We start from the raw sequence: 17,065 nt of genomic DNA on the forward strand, positions 1-17,065 counted from the left end.
TGAATGTTTTTACAAGTGATACCAAGACAGCTGGGGGGCTTGGCCATTGTCATGGCAACAACAACAGTTTAATACCTGTTACTGAGAACCTAGATAGCATGTTGAAAAGCAGAGACATTACTTTGCCAACAAAGATCTGTCTAGTCAAGGCTATGGTTTTTCCAGTGGTCATGTATGGATGTGAGAGTTGGACTCTGAAGAAAGCTGAGCGTCAAAGAATTGATGCTTTTGAACTGTGGTGTTGGAGAAGACTCTTGAGAGTCCCTTGGACTGCAAGGAGATCAAATAAGTCAGTCCTAAAGGAAATCAGTTCTGAATATTCATTGGAAGGACTGGTGCTGAAGCTGAAACTCCAGTACTTTGGCCACCTCGTGCGAAGAGTTGACTCATTGGAAAAGACACTGATGCTGGGAGGGATTGGGGGCAGGAGAAAAAGGGGACGACAGAGGATGAGATGTCTGGATCGCATTACCAACTCAATGGACATGAGTTTGAGTGAACTCTGGGAGTTGGTGATGGACAGAGAGGCCTGGCGTGCTGCGATTCATGGGGTCACAAAGAGTCGGACACGACTGAGCGACTGAACTGAACTGAGACCTAAAATGTTGGATAACCTCTTCACTGGTGTAGATCCTCCATAAACTTCACTTTCTAGCCAGTCTATGCCAAATCACTTCAGGACGAACTTTTAGCAATTACAAGCTGAAGGAAAATTTGAGGTGCCCTAGAGTGGAGATACCAAGGGAACATTTCATGCAAAGATGGGCTCGATAAAGGACAGAAATGGTATGGACCTAACAGAAGCAGAAGATATTAAGAAGAGGTGGCAAGAATACACAGAAGAACTGTACAAAAAAGAGCTTCATGACCCAGATAATCATGATGGTGTGATCACTCACCTAGAGCCAGACATCCTGGAATGTGAAGTCAAGTGGGCCTTAGAAAGCATCACTACGAGCAAAGCTAGGGAGGTGATGGAATTCCAGTGGAGCTATTTCAAATCCTGAAAGATGATGCTGTGAAAGTGCTGCACTCAGTATGCCAGCAAGTTTGGAAAACTCAGCAGTGGCCACAGGACTGGAAAAGGTCAGTTTTCATTCCAATCCCAATCCCAAAGAAAGGCAATGCCAAAGAATGCTCAAACTACCACACAGTTGCACTCATCTCACACGCTAGTAGAGTAATGCTCAAAATTCTCCAAGCCAGGCTTCAGCAATACGTGAATCATGAACTTCCAGATGTTCAAGCTGGTTTTAGAAAAGGCAGAGGAACCAGAGATCCAATTGCCAACATCTGCTGGATCATGGAAGAAGCAAGAGAGTTCCAGAAAAACATCTATTTCTGCTTGATTGACTATGCCAAAGCCTTTGACTGTGTGGATCACAATAAACTGTGGAAAAGTTTTCAAGAGATGGGAATACCAGACCACCTGACCTGCCTCTTGAGAAACCTATATGCAGGTCTGGAAGCAACAGTTAGAACTGGACATGGAACAACAGACTGGTTCCAAATAGGAAAAGGAGTATGTCAAAGCTGTATATTGTCACCCTGTTTACTTAACTTCTATGCAGGGTACATCATGAGAAATGCTGGGCTGGAAGAAGCACAGGCTGGAATCAAGATTGTCGTGAAAAATATCAATAACCTCAGCTATGCAGATGACACCACCCTTATGGCAGAAAGTGAAGAGGAACTAAAAAGCCTCTTGATGAAAGTGAAAGAGGAGAGTGAAAAAGTTGGCTTAAAGCTCAGCATTCAGAAAACTAAGATCATGGCATCTGGTCCCATCACTTCATAGGAAATAGATGGGGAAACAGTGGAAACAGTGAGAGACTTTATCTTTTGGGTCTCCAAAATCAATGTAGATGGTGATTGCAGCCATGAAATTAAAAGACGCTTACTCCTTGGAAGAAAAGTTATGACCAACCTAGATAGCATATTCAAAAGCAGAGACATTACTTTGCCAACAAAGATCTGTCTAGTCAAGGCTATGATTTTTCCAGTGGTCATGTGTGGATGTGAAAGTTGGACTGTGAAGAAAGCTGAGCGCCGAAGAATTGATGCTTTTGAACTGTGGTGTTGGAGAAGACTCTTGAGAGTCCCTTGGACTGCAAGGAGATCCAACCAGTCCATTCTAAAGGAGATCAGTCCTGGGTGTTCATTGGAAGGACTGATGCTAAAGCTGAAACTCCAATACTTTGGCCACCTCATGCAGAGAGTTGACTCATTGGGAAAGACTCTGATGCTGGAAGGGATTGGGCACAGGAGGAGAAGGGGACAACAGAGGATGAGATGGCTAGATGGCATCACCAACTCGATGGACATGAGTTTTGGTGAACTCCGGGAGATGGTGATGGACAGGGAGGCCTGGCATGCTGCGATTCATGAGATCGCAAAGAGACACGACTGAGTGACTGAACTGAACTGAAAGTGAGTGGTTTGCTGAGAGTCATCCTGTCAAGAGAGATCTAGGTGGGTGGCCAGACTTTCTCTTGGCTGGCGTTTCTCACATGGTATCTGAGGAATTGGGTTCTTGGCATTTGGTGCCCATTCCTCATCCATTTCCACCTTTACACACAGCTGGCCGCATTTCCCCATCTCGTCCCCACCTAGGGCCCTGGGCCATCGGCCACCACTTCCCTGGTCCTTCCTGACTCCATCCTACCAGCCTTGGTCCTCACCACCAGCCCTCTCTGTTCCTAGTGACCTGTCTGCTCTCTCTCTGCATCTTCCTTATGCCATCAGTGGCTCCTGTGCTAAGTGAGATGGGTGTACCCCCAGCATCACTCCCTAAGGAGACCATGGAGGGCTGGGCAGGGACCCCTGTGATGAGAAAACAGCTTCTCTGAGTTGCTCCCTGCACGTTTCACAGCATGCCAGCTCACCCCGAGACTGGACATTTAGATCAGGACCTGAGGTTAGGAGTCTCACCCCGCATTCCCTCTCACGTTGCTTTTCCCAGGACACCTTTTAAAATAACCACCTAGGGAAGCAGCCTGATGCTCTGTGATGACTTACGGGGTGGGATGGAAGAGGGGAGGTGGGACGGAGGCTCGAAAGAGAGAGGATATATGTGTACTTATAGCTTATTCACTTAATTGTGCAGCAGAGACTCACACAGCATTGTAAAGCAATTATACTTCAATAAAAATGCATAATCACCAAAAAATAAATAATCGACATGAAAAAATTAAGATCGTGCCAATGTGGTCCCATCACTTCATGGCAAATAGAAGGGGAAAAAGTAGAAGCAGTGACAAATTTTCTTTCCTTGGGCTCCACAATCACTCTGGACAGTGACTGTAGCCATAAAATTGTAAGATGCTTGCTTCTTGGAAGGAAACCTATGATGAACCTAGACAACATATTAAAAAGCAAAGACATCACTTTGCCGACAAAGGTCCATGTAGCCAATGCTATGGTTTTTGCAGTAGTCTTGTATGGATGTGAGAGTTGGACCACACAGAAGACTGAGTGCTGAAGAATTTATACTTTTTGAATTACAGTGCTGGAGAAGACTCTCAAGAGTCCCTTGGACAGCAAGGAGATCCAACCAGTCTATCCTAAAGGAAATCACCCCTGAATATTCATTGGAAGGACTTATGCTAAAGCTAAAGCTCCAAGCTCCAGCTCTTTGGCCACCTGATGCAAAGAACTGACTCATTGGAAAAGACCCTGATGCTGGGAAAGATTGAAGGCAGGAAGAGAAGGGGACGACGAGGATGAGATGGTTGGATGGCATCACCGACTCAATGCACATGAGTTTGGTTAAACTTCGGGAGTTGATGATGGACAGGGAGGCCTGGCGTGCTGCAGTCCATGGGGCTGCAAAGAGTTAGACACAACTTAGCCACTGAACAACAACAAAAATAAGCAAATAAAGTAACCGCTTAGGACTCAGCCTGAGAAAACTGGACGACCTCCACCCCAGGCTCCTGAGAGGTCATCGGTGCCTGCAGTCCGTCCCCCGCCCGCCATGACGTGGGAGGGACGATGGCCCTTCCTGTGGCTCTCTGCGCTCCTCCTTTGCTGGGGTCTGTAAGTGACAAGTCTTGTAACTTTACTTCCTCTGTGTGACTGCACTGCAACTGCACCTTGAATCTAAATGACCCGGTGTCTTCACCTCCCCAGGGCTGAGCTCGGATGCTGCGGACGCTGGGCGGGTGGCTTGGGTGTCCTCAGTCAGCAGGTCATCATCTGCATGTTCTCAACTTAGTATACCAGCTCTGGCCTCCCAGCTCCAGCCCCCAGTGTTCACGTCCACTCAGAGCCCCAGAATGTGACCTTCTTTGAAAATTAGTATTTTTGCGGATACACTTCATTATGACGAAGTCACACCAGATTCGGATGGGCCTCTAATCCCATGGGACTGATGTCCTTAGGAGAGGGCTGTATAGAGATGCAGGGAGACACAGGCACACAGAGGGAAGAAAGGCCACGGGAAGACGGGGGCAGAGATGGGAGCAATGCATTGGCAGGCCAAAGCCGAGGGTCACGGCAGCCCCCAGGAGCTCCTGGAGAGGCTGGATTCCCCATCACAGCCTCCAGAAGCAACCAACCCTGCTGACACTGTGATCTCAGATCTCCAGCTTCCAGATCCGTCAGACAGTAACTTTGCGCGATTTAAACCACCTGTTCTGTCGTACTTGTTTGCAGCAGCCCCTGGAAACTGACACAGAGAGCTGATGGCCTGGCCAGACCCCCTACCGCCGCCCCCCTGGACTTTCCTGCCAGGAGGAGGATGTGGGCCTCAGGGAGGCGTCCAGGCAGACACACTGTTTACCCTCAGACAGGCTTTGTCCCCTGAGCCCCTGAGGCTCCCGAGAACTGACCCACGGAACTCTGACCCTGCCCTCCTTTACCCTTAGCGCTCCTTCTAAGGGTCCACTTTTCTCATCTGATTTCCCTCTGTGGCCCACAAGCTGGCTCCGGGCTCTGAGCAGGGTGCCTGGCACGGGATGGGACACCACAAATAAGCTCTTGGACTATAGCTATGCGTTACAGGGAGGAGATGGTCAGAGCCGTCAAGAAAGCTACTCTTCTGATCTGGGTCTGCGACACAACCTAGGTTGCGGGGTGGGGGGTACCCCTGAGCCAATTTTGTCGTAAGTGGCTCTCCTGGAGACCCAGGATGGGCCAAGTGGGACCACACACCGGGGGGACACACAGTCTCATGAAAAGAGCAGACTCCCCCGTACTGTTGGAGATCACTGAAACAGACAGCGGCTCCCGTCAACCACCAGGCCTGTGCTGTGGACCTGCTGCTGCTAAGACGCTTCAGTCGTGTCCCACTCTGTGCGACCCCATAGACGGCAGCCCACCAGGCTCCCCCGTCCCTGGGATTCTCCAGGCAAGAACACTGGAGTGGGTTGACATTTCCTTCTCCGATGCATGAAAGTGAAAAGTGAAAGTGAAGTTGCTCAGTTGTGTCTGACTTCTTGACCCCGCGGACTGCAGCCTACCAGGCTCCTCCATCCATGGGATTTTCCAGGCAAGAGTACTGGAGTGGGTTGCCGTTGCCTTCTCCGCTGTTGACCTAGATGAGCATTGAGCCTAATCCCGCCTTCCTGGCCTCAGACAAGCCGTCCTTCTTGGCTGCTACCTTCAGCATTGTTAGAGGACTGTTGGGGGTGGGGGGGGCGGGGCGAGGAGATGAGGGAGAAGGGAAGGAGGTGGTCTCGTGTGAGATTTCTACAGTTTGCTCACAGTGAAAAATGGGAGAAGTGATAAAGTTACTGCATGCACCAGTCATCCACCCTGAAACATTTGCAAATGATTACGTTCCTGGGAGTTGGCACTGAGTCATGAGGGATTCTGGGAAGTGGCCTGCTGGCATGAGCCAAAATGCGGGGAAATGAGAAGGTACCTCTGAAACACGCTCAGGAGGAAAATCACTCCAAGTCATAAAAAAGATACAGAGACTTGTAGTTGCCTTTCTGAGCACCAAAGCATCCAGTGTTACCTTAATAATAATAAAAATTGGAATGACTTTGGCAAGGGTCTCATTTGAAAAGATCCTATGCTGGGAAAGATTGAAGGCAGGAGGAGAAGCGGAGGACAGAGGGTGAGATGGCTGGATGGCATCACTGACTCGATGGACATGAGTTTGAGTAAACTCCAGGAGCTGGTGGTGGACAGGGAGGCCTGGCGTGCTGCAGTCCATGGGGTCACAAAAGTCGGACACGAATGACTAACTGAACTGAACTGGCAAGTGTAAAGATGCAGGCATGCTAGCAGCCTCAGATGGACTTTCTGAATCCCTATCATCATTGAGAGAGGTCCCACGGGGGAAAGGGAGCTGACGGTATGTCGACCCGGTATGTGGGCACCTGGGGCTCTGGGTCGCGTCCGCGGCCACACCGTTGACCTGCTGCAGAACCCAGCCTCCTAAAAGGGTCACAAATGATATCTGCTGGAAATCAATGGCCCAGCGGCCCTTGCTCTGTGCTTCTAGAAATGGCCATGATCAAATTGAATGAAGACTCACGCCTAAGCCAAAAAAAAAAATCAATCCTACTTTTGGCTGAACTAGTCTTTATTGACTTAGAGAGTAAATTCGAATCACAGAAGGAGACAGAAACAAAGTTCCTTTCTGGCCCAGAAAGGCTCCCTGCGTCTCCTGGAGTGCCTGTCCCGGGGTGCCTGCCATCCTGGGAGCAGCTCCCTGAAGCCGTGGTCTTTGCCCTGGAAGGCAGCCTTCTTGCTCCCCCTCTCCACTCGGAGCTGGACCGCCTCCTGCTGTGGGGGCTTCTGACTGGTTCTGGGACTGATGCTGTTCCCGAGGCCTGTCCTTTTTACCTCCTGGGCTTTGGGGAGCGGAAGCCCACCTGTCTGGTCTCATCTCTAAGCAGAATCGCTAGGTTGTCTCACTGCCCCGGGGCTGGTTGACACAAGACACACCAAGCCTGGCCAGGGCCCATGGACCAGCGGGAGCTCTTCCCGCGTTGGCCGGATGGGCAAGTGCTCTGCTGTGTTGAGAGAGAGGCGTTGCATCCTCTCAAGTTCATGCGGTGGAGAGGGCCCCCTTCCAGCTGACCTGTGGGGGACCGGCAGCACCCGCTGTGGTCTCACATCTTCCTTCCCCAGCCTCCTGCTTTCCTGAAGACACTCAGGGGTGACAGAAAGCCGAGGGTGAAAATGCCAAAGGGCTGTGTTCCAACGTGATGCAGGCTGGCAGCTCCTGCGAGATGGGGTCCCCTCCAGTGGGACAGACGCCCCGCGGGTCTGCAGCTTAGCCCCTGCTCTTGGGCACATGCAGGGGGCATCTTCCAGTGCTTTTCTGCTTGGAAGCACCCCCAGGGCTAACACTGGGGGAACAGCATCCCAGAGCCTCTTCTCCTCATTCCTGTACCACCTTCCCCAGAATCCTGGTGACGCCTTAGGGGAAGCCAGGCTTGGGACAACTGTGACGCCCCTTCCCTTGCAGTCAGTCAACCTCCCCCCACCATGGGGCAGGGGGACACGCTGGTCTCACTGGCCAACCCCTGCAGGACCCGGCTACCGCCAATAGCACTTGGAGGAATGTATTCTTACCCCCGTCCTATTAAGGCTATTGTGTCTGAAAGAAGCGAGGAAACGTGGCCAGACACACCTTTCCTGCCAAAGCCCTCCTGGCTCCAAATCTGAAACCACCTGTCCCTCCTCCTTCAGTAAAGACTAGCCTCCCTTTGGCGAAGACTGATTGCTTCCGGGGCAGGCCTGGTCCCTGCACTCCCGCCACACACACCCTGCCTCCCAAAGCCAACATGGGCAGGTAGAACGGCAATGCAGGGTCAGAGGTGCCTTGGGCTCCCCTGGTGGCTCAGACGGTAAAGACTTTGCGTGCAGTGCCAAAGACCTGGGTTCGATCCCTCGGTTGGGAATATTCCCCTGGAGGGGGGCATGGCTACCCACTCCAGTGTTCTTGCCTGGAGATTCTCATGGACAGAGGAGCCTGGAGGGCTGCAGTCCATGGGACTGCAGAGTCGGACCTGACTGAGGGACTAACACCGGGGCAAAGAGGGGTGTGGCTAAAGGGTCACCGTAATAACATTAGGAGAAACGGCTGTGTAGAGTAAGTGCTTGGTGTGACCTGGGCCTGCCCGGTTCTGAGTGTTCCACTCACGTATTTCTCACAACATTCACAGGAGACGGATTTCGACATCCTTACTATTCCACACATGGGGCAAGTGAAGCACAGAGAGGTCAAGAAACTTGCCTGAAGTCACACAGCTGAGCCCTGAGGTGAGAGCCAGCCTTCCGGGCTTTCACTTGCCGAACTGCGGTGTTTCCAGCAGGACAGGCAGAGGATGTCTGGCTGCCTCAACTATCTATTAAGTTCCTTGAGGGCAGCAGAGCTGCTTTCCCTCACAGTATCTCTTTTCATTGAGGAAGCACTTAATAAATCCTGATTATATCCTGCCCCGGCCTTCACATGACTGAGGGGCCTACCTCCCCCAACGTTGTTGCTGTTCCGTCGCTCAGTCGTGTCCTACTGTTTGGGACCCCATGGACTGCAGCACGCCAGGCCTCCCTGTCCTTCACCACCTCCAGGCCCCCATAACCTCCTCTGATTGGGAACCTCCCCCACGTCACAGACACAAATGCCTTCCCCAAGCTCCTCAATGGGTACAGGATTGTTTCTGTGTTTGGTGGGCATCACAGCTCACTGTGGGTGCCTTGAGAGCAAAGGTCAGCCTCTCTTACCTCCCGTGGGGTTCCCCGAGCCAGCCAGGGGCCTGGCAGGCCACGAACCATCAGCGGACATTGGTCAAGTGAATGAAGGAACCTCTCCAGCTTTGCCCGACTCTGCAGTTCTAACAGGATCGCTTTTCTAGAACACCCACCCCAATTCCACCTAACGGAGAGAAGGCTGCTTTCCTAGCGTTTGGAATATATTAGGAGGGGGTTCAAATAAATTGCCAAGACACAACAGGCTCAAACCACTGTGGCTTTGCCAGAAATCACTGGAGAATTCAAGCCAGAGGAGGGGGGTGGGGCCCATGATCCTCTGGAGCACCGCTCACAGGATTCTGTCAAGGGGAGTGGGCTCGGGGCTCCCCCAGCCCAGCCTGGGATGGGGGCGGGGGGTTGCACACTTGGGCTTCCAAACAGAACTTATCAACGATTTAGTCTCATTAAGTTGTAAGAAAACAGGCAACGTGTTCCAAGGTCGTAAGTTTTCTCCAGCGTTCAAACGTTTCCAATGTTTTGTAAAACCAGAGCAGGGCGGGAGCCCGCTGGGGCTGGCTTGGGGTGATAGATATATGTGCAGTTTGTAAGGAACTTTTCCAGCCGCCTTCAAAGCCAGCTCATTACCATTCCATGGGCTCCAGGCGGTTTCTCTTAGTCCCCGAGCGAAGGCTACTCAGAGGGTGTGTGTGACAATCTCCAAAGACCTCGAGGGCCCTCCTGGCATTTTCAGCTTTAACAGAAGCTTCTGGGGCTGCCAGTGTGGACACACGCAGCCAGGTTTCCCTTGCTTTTCTGCAGGTTGGGGTGTGTGTCACCCCAGGCGTGTGTCACTCACAGATCACTTTGCACAGCAGATCTGAGGTTGGCGGCCCTGCCCTAGGACAAGAAATTCAAAGAAATTTCTCTTTGATCATGTCCTATCCCTCGTCTCTAGATTCATCCCCCAGAGAGGTTGTTCCGCAAACGTCAACCTCACGTCGCCGAGCTCCTCCAGGGGCACGTTGCAGGGCTTTGAGCTGCCCGATCAATGGAGAATAATCTCATTACTTCACTTCCTGATGCTGTGCGGCTGCCTGGTTTATCAGCTGGCAGGTGTGGGCGGCTTACCTCGGGGAACCCTCTCATCCTCTACTTTGCAGCTCTCAGAGCGAAGGGGCTCAGTGATTGCTTCTCTGGAGTCCTCAATTGTCAAAGTATGTTCTCCAGGATATTCTAATTAAAACAGCCTACATTCCAGGTAGGAAAATCTTCCCTTTGAGTCAGACTCACCTCCCAGGTCATCAGAGGCGAGGTCTACACAGCCACAGAGAAGCAGCGAGGGTGCTTGTGGTCCTGGGCAAACCGTGAGCCCTGCAGTCTGCTCCACCCGATCCCTTTGCTTGAGGTCTCATGGTCATCAGACGACAGAGTGATCAGCTTTTGAGTCCAGCTGTCTGGGTTGGAAGTCTAGCTCTGTCATTTCCAGGTGTGAGATGTTTGGCAAATTCCAACTTAAGTCTCTGTGGGCTCTTCCTTCCATGTGGAGAGATGCTGGACTCAGAAGGTGGCTGTTTGCATGAAGCCAAATGACCAATCCCCAGGTGGCATTCGTGGTAAAGAAACTGCCTGCCAATGCAGGAGACATAAGAGACACAGGTTCGATCCCTGGGTCAGGAAGATCCCCTGGAGGAGGGCAAGGCAACCCACTCCAGTATTCTTGCCTGGAGAATCCCATGGACAGAGGAGCCTGGTGGGCTACAGTCCATGGGGTAGCAAAGAGTTGGACCTGATTGAAGTGACTTAGCATGTAAATGACCAAAGAAAAGCACTTAAAACTACATCATGTGATGAGAGATACCAGTTACTAAGAATCCTCTTTACCCAGCATCCTCCTGAAAAAAAGGCTCAGTAAATGTAGGCCCTTTGGCTTACACAGATTTCTGCCAAACATCATCTTTGTTTCCAGTTGATTTTCAGTTGAAGAGACTCTTCTTCTGTGCTTATGTGCAATCTTTCCCTCACCTCTGGGATAATTAAGTTAATTATCCCCCGTGTACTATTTGTATCAGCCTCCCTGGTGGCTCAGAGGTTAAAGCGTCTGCCTGGAATGCAGGAGACCCGGGTTCGATCCCTGAGTCAGGAAGATCCCCTGGAGAAGGAAATGGCAACCCACTCCAGTACTCTTGCTTGGAGAATCCCACTGGGGAGGAGCCTGGTGGGCTACAGTCCATGGGGTCGCAAAGATTCGGACACGACTGAGCGACTTCACTCACTCACTCCCTGGTGGCTCAGTGGTAAAGAATCCACCTGCCAATGCAGGAGACATGGGTTCGATCTCTGGGTCAGGAAGATCCCCTGGAGAAGGAAATGGCAAACCACTCCAGTATTCTTGCCTGGGAAATCCCACAGAGAGAGACGCCTGGTGGACTACAGTTCATGGGGTCACAAAGAGTCAAATACGACTAAACCACAGCAACGGTACCACTTGTAAGTGTTTGGGAAGGTCACACTTTAAGGGAATTTTACGGTGGGTAGATCTATCTGAAAGTGGAGCATTCTTGACATTCAAGAGTATTGCTCTGGAGCAGATAGCTCTGATAAAAGGTGGAGTTCTCTGTAAGCGCTCTATCTTCAGACATTTGTCTTTAAGGTGATCCCCACTGATAAGTCCAAGACCATGATCATGGTACCCTGGGACGTAAGCTTTCTGAACCCAGAACTTGGTTTGATCTGTGAAACTGTACTTTGCTGGGACACCAGATTATACTCGGACACTCTCCTTCAACTGGACTGGTTCTCATGTCGTCAAAGCCAAACTTGGCAGCCTGTCTGTCTCAGAGCCTCACACTGTTACCTCTTAGGATGTACCCCTTGGGGGACTGACGAACCCTGGGGGTAGGGAGTGCTCTGAGCCACTCTGCAGCTGTGTTCCGTGAAGGCGCCACGTGTCCTGGGGCCAAAAGGAAGCCCCGAGAGATGCAATGGGGGTAAAAATGGGAAGATATTCATTCTCATCACAATTCAGATGAGCAGGAAACTTTGCCACGGCGCTTCTTTATTCTTTTTCTGGAATGAATCCGATGTTCCTCTATGTGTCTCTATTCATTGGATCGAAGGGAAAAAAGACTGTTCGTCTGATTTCGAACTTAGTCCCATCCATCATTCAATGCTTCTCTAACTGTCTGTGGTAAGGGGACCCTTTTATGGTTTGTTTTTAACTTCTAACAAGTTGCAGATCCTTTCATAACATCTAATAGAGACGGATGACTGGAAAATAAAATTTAAGAAGACATACAAAGTACAAGCCAAATTTTTTTTTGTGATTGACTTCTGTAAACATGAAATTATCCTCTCAAGTGGCTACCAGAAACTTCTGAACGTCTACCCTCTGTTTCAATGCTTTTATCATCTTATGCTGGCAGTCAACAGTTTCGAGAATCCACCCCAGTCCAAAGGCCCACTCTGAGTGGCACTAATTTAAACCATGTCCAAAGATGTAATTTGACTTGTCTGATTTCATCCTCACTGGCTGCCCCCTCCCAGGTGGGTCAGTGGTAAAGAATATTCCTGCAATGCAGAAGACACAGTTCGATCCCAGGGTCTGGAAGATCCCCTGGAAGAGGAAATGGCAACCCACTCCAGTATTCTTGCATGGAGAATCCCGTGGACAGAGGAGCCTGGCGGGCTAAAGTTCATGGGGTCGCAGAGAGTCGGACACGAATGAAGCGATGTAGCAAGCACACATGCATCCTTCAGCTAAGTTCTAAGCGTATTCCCACTCTCTGGTCTAAACATACAACAAAACTTCTTCTGGGAGCATTCCTGTGGAGAAGGACCCATTTTCCTCCCTATGAGAAACCTTACCAGTTCTCCATAGTGGAGAGCTTCCAACCCATGCATCACCTTGTGTTTTAAATTTATTCATCAGGTTTGCTTTTACAAAAGTAATTTTCGGTAACCTCTAAGGAAATGCTTTCTCTCTTATCTCAAAATATTCAAATGATGGACTGCCCCTTCTTCTCGCATGAACAAATTATATCTGGCTTCTTTCCACCTGGTAAGTAAACAGGAATCATGTAGGATGGACACTTGGCTTGTCCTCCCTACCCTGTCTATCTGTCAAGCAGTGTAGTTTTGTGGTGAGCCCACTGACCTGGGAATGCTAATAACCCCGGCTTCACGGGTAATTTGGGGTAAGGTATTCATTCTGTTCTTCATTTAGCTCCTCTGCACAATGGGACAAATAATAACACTGCGTGATCTGGAAGCCATAACAAGATGATGGGAATCAAAGTGGTCACCTCCATCTAGCCGTGAACTTGAGGGCTGTACAAATGCGGAATGAAATGTTATCATTCTTCAGGGGAGCTGGATTTCATGAGGAGCTCTGTATTTTACTCACTTTTTTTTTTTTTAATAAAAGAAGTAAAGAAAAAAAAATAAACGATTGCAGCCTGGGATACGTGGGTTACATTCTCTGTTGCTTGTTAGAGCCAGTAAAAAGGGCCACACTGATTTGAAAAGTTAATCACAGGGCACGTTTGAAGGGTTTACAATAGGAAAAATATTGTGTGTCTTTAGGCATTAGTTGCATTTTAATTTTTTGTATTTATTTTAAATTTATTTTTAAATGAAGTATAGCTGATTTATAATGTTACAGGTATACAGCAAAGTGATTCTCTTTACACTTATTTTTTCATGTTCTTTTCCATTATAGGTTATTTTGAGATATTAAATATTGAATATATATAGTTCCCTGTGCTACACAGCAGGACCTTGTTATTTTTCTGCTTATATGTAGTAATGTGTATCTGTTAATCCCACATTCCTAATTTTTTCCCTGCCCCTTTGGTAACCATAGTTTGTTTTCTATGTCTATGTGGATTTTAAACTCTAAATCACGACCTGAAATGTATGGTCTGGTTTAGGCTACCCAACCAGACATCTCGGCCTGGTTTCCTTGCTCTAGAACTCTCTCCTAATGACCAAACAGGGGGAAAAAAAAAAGCAGGGCTTTTTTCAAAGTTGCTAGTCAATGTGCTGTAAACATGGGTCTGAGGTTAGAATATTGAATTCCATGAATATCAACAATCTGTCTTACCCCATTAATCAGAGGTTTACAATCTCTGTAGGCTCAGGGGCCATGGGGCCGTCACTGATCATTCTCTGTCAAAGAGAAATGGAATCATCTAGACGTGTGCCTGAAGAGGAATTTTTCCCCTTGTTGATTTTATGTAGGAAATGGTTATTAAAAAAATGTTGGCTCACAGGGTGGCTTGGGGGCTTGGGGAGGAGGCCTCATGTTGGGGAGGGAGGAGACCTGGGTGACATACACGCCCTGTTGGTGGGGCTCTGTGAGCCCAAAGAAGATCAGCAATTTGTTGGGCCGAGTCTCCTTGGGGACCTCTTTCAGAGCAGTGATAGTGTGACTTCAGTGACTTCAGTCATGTCTGACTCTGAGATCCCATGAACTGTAGCCCGCCAAGCTCCTCTGTCCATGGGATTCTCCAGGCAAGAATACTGGAGTGGGGTGTCATGCCCTCCTCCGACCTTCCCGAGGATCTTCCCAACCCAGGGATCGAACCTGCATCTCTTAGCCTCTTTACCTCTAATGCCACTTGGGAAGCCCAGCAGTGACACTAATCACCCTCAAATCCACACCCCATCCCCGGTGCTAATATACCACTTGAGTTGTTTTATCCAGAGACAGACACTAGCTTGGCTAGGATTCCCTAAACTCCAAGGACATGTCCCTCTTCCCAGTGAGAAATAATGCTTGATGAACTGAAAGTTGTGTTTCTTAAGTTTGGCCTCCCTCCTCCCCAGCCAGCTCCACCCTGTTCTTTGGGATCCTTGGTTGGAAATGCTGAAGACTATGCAGGCTGGAAACTACCTCTGTGAGAGTCCAGGTCCATGTTCAAGTCCCCTGAGGTCAGCACAGTTAATTCCTACATTCATATATGAATTGTCCATGATGCATTTCATGCTATATGTCAAGAAGGATGCTTGATTCTCTAGGTTAGCAGTACTTGCTGTGTGAGCCTTTAACACATGAGCAAGGGTGGAGGAATCAGAGACCTTCAGTTGTACCCCCGCCAAGCACAGCTAGAAACTAGAGACATGGTTTAAAGGAGTTTGGACAGAGTAATTATTGGGGGAAGGAGAATAGTAGCACCTCTGATTTTTGTCCCTAAGACTACAGGACTTCCAGAAAAATCCATCCTCAGTCTCTAGGACTGATGTAGTTTCACCCTGAATTTCCTTGGCTGTCACTGAGGAGACAGGCTGGGGTGGAGTGACTTTGGTTTAGGTCCTTCCCCCCAAAGATGTAATTCTAAGTCACTTCCAGTCACTGTTTCACTGAAGACTTGGGTGGCATGTGTTGCTATGACAGGCAAAATTATTTCCCACCAAACATGTCCTTGTCCTAGTTTCCAGGATCTGTGAATATGTTATGTCACATGGCAAAGGTCAGTTAAGGCTGCTAACAAGCTGAACTTATAACAAAATTAGTGCGGATTATCTGGGTGGACACAATGTAATCACAAGAGTCCTTAAATGTAGAAGACAGGGGCAGAGGGTCGGTATCAGAAGGATGTGACGTGTCAGAGACTGTACTAGCCATTGCTCGCTTTGATGATGAAAGAAGGGACCGTGAGCCAAGAATGCAAGCAGAAAGAAAGCCAGACAATGATGACCCTGTATGCAAGACAGGGAAAGAGACACAGATGTGTATAATGGACTTTTGGACTCAGAGGGAGAGGGAGAGGGTGGGATGATTTGGGAGAATGACATTCTAACATGTATACTATCATGTGAATTGAATCGCCAGTCTATGTCTGACGCAGGATGCAGCATGCTTGGGGCTGGTGCATGGGGATGACCCAGAAAGATGTTCTGGGGAGGGAGGTGGGAGGGGGGTTCATGTTTGGGAATGCATGTAAGAATTAAAGATTTTAAAATTTAAAAAATAAAAAACTAAAAATTAAAAAAAAAAAAAAAGAAAGAAAGCCAGAGGCCAGAAAAGGCAAGGAAATGGATTCTCCCTTAGAGCCTTCGGAAAGGAGAACTGGCCTGCTGATACCTGGATTTTAGCCCAACCAGACTCATCTCTGACCTCCAGAAACATAACAAATTGTGTCTCATTTTAAGCCGCTTTCTGGTAAATTGCTACAGTAGCAATAGCAAATGAACACAATTGCCATGATATTTTCCTCTAGTTAACAAAAATTACAAAACAATTAATTTTGTTATTCTCGGAACTGTGGCAAGTCAAGTGGGAACAGAGGTTTAGAACAGCGGCTGGCGATGCCCAGCACATGCATAAAAGCAGATAAGGATGGATTTGAGAGAACTGGCTGGTGGCATTTGGTCTCTCTGCCCATCTCTTGTGAGGACAGGCATGGGGTCGTCAGACTCTCCCTGATTCTTTTGGAAGGTGGTCGTCCGGAACACCAGGGCTGCCAGTTCTTCAGAAGCCACCCTGCCATCTCCTTAGAGTATCATGGTTTCCATTTTTCCCAATGCTTCCTCCTCAAAAAAAAAAAAAAATATATATATATATATGCATTCTTTTCATAGGTAACCCTGGTTCGTTGGAAAGATGTAGGTTTCAGACTTCCTCCCCTGGTGGTGCACTTGCTGGTCAGCTGGTTCTAGGGGCAGCCAGCAGGCCTGCTTGTCACATTTGCCAATTTCCACGGTGTAAATGTTTTCATCAGGGCTGACATCAAGCTACCAACTTAAAATGCAGAGGTGGGAAGAGATGTTCACAGTCTGGTTTGGGCAGGCTCCAGCGTACCCCAAGGAGTGTCTGGAGCACCCCCAGAGGGTTGCTGAAGTGCAGGGGCCCTGGGTTTTCAGAAAGCACAGCACAATTTAACAGTAGTTTGACTCTTCCTATAAAGAGCACTGCGGAGCCTTTCAAAGCAGTTGTGCCTCATTTTACAGCTGATTCTGGAGCTAAAGGCCCTCGCCCCGCAGGCTGCAGCTGCTCGGGACCGAAGAGAATTCTGGAAACCCAAAGAGCTGAGTTGCAAGCTGACACGAGTTGATTAAAAACCCCAGTTACCATGGGTAAGCCCAGTTTGAACTCTGGAGTGTGCTTTCTAGAATTCTTCTTACCTTTTTACAGTTATTCTTCAGTCTAGCCTGACTTTATATGGTTATTTGAAAACCACTGAAACCTGAAACCATAGGTCTCAGGGAAATTATTAGGAGAGTTTTCATCAAATTAGTATGTCTCATTTTATAGCCATCATGCCTGAATGTACCAGTCAGTCTCATTTCTATCGCTGACCGGACCAGGTGTACTAGTTAGTAATTTGGTATGAGATACTTAAAACCAGTTTGTTGGAGGAAGTTTAATGCACACATAGGAGATATCACATGTGCTTCATGATATGACCGTTGA

At 48.8% G+C, this 17,065-nt stretch overlaps 1 non-coding gene across 1 annotated transcript; it reads left to right on the plus strand.

Moving 5' to 3' along the window:
- Positions 1 to 10,723: 10,723 nt before the first annotated feature.
- Positions 10,724 to 10,796, plus strand: TRNAS-GGA (transfer RNA serine (anticodon GGA)). The gene has a single exon. It is a non-coding gene; the product is annotated as a tRNA-Ser (tRNA).
- The last annotated feature ends 6,269 nt before the right edge of the window (positions 10,797 to 17,065 follow it).

The sequence above is a fragment of the Ovis canadensis genome, chromosome 1 (assembly GCF_042477335.2).
Source record: "Ovis canadensis isolate MfBH-ARS-UI-01 breed Bighorn chromosome 1, ARS-UI_OviCan_v2, whole genome shotgun sequence".
NCBI classification, from domain to species: Eukaryota; Metazoa; Chordata; class Mammalia; order Artiodactyla; family Bovidae; genus Ovis; species Ovis canadensis.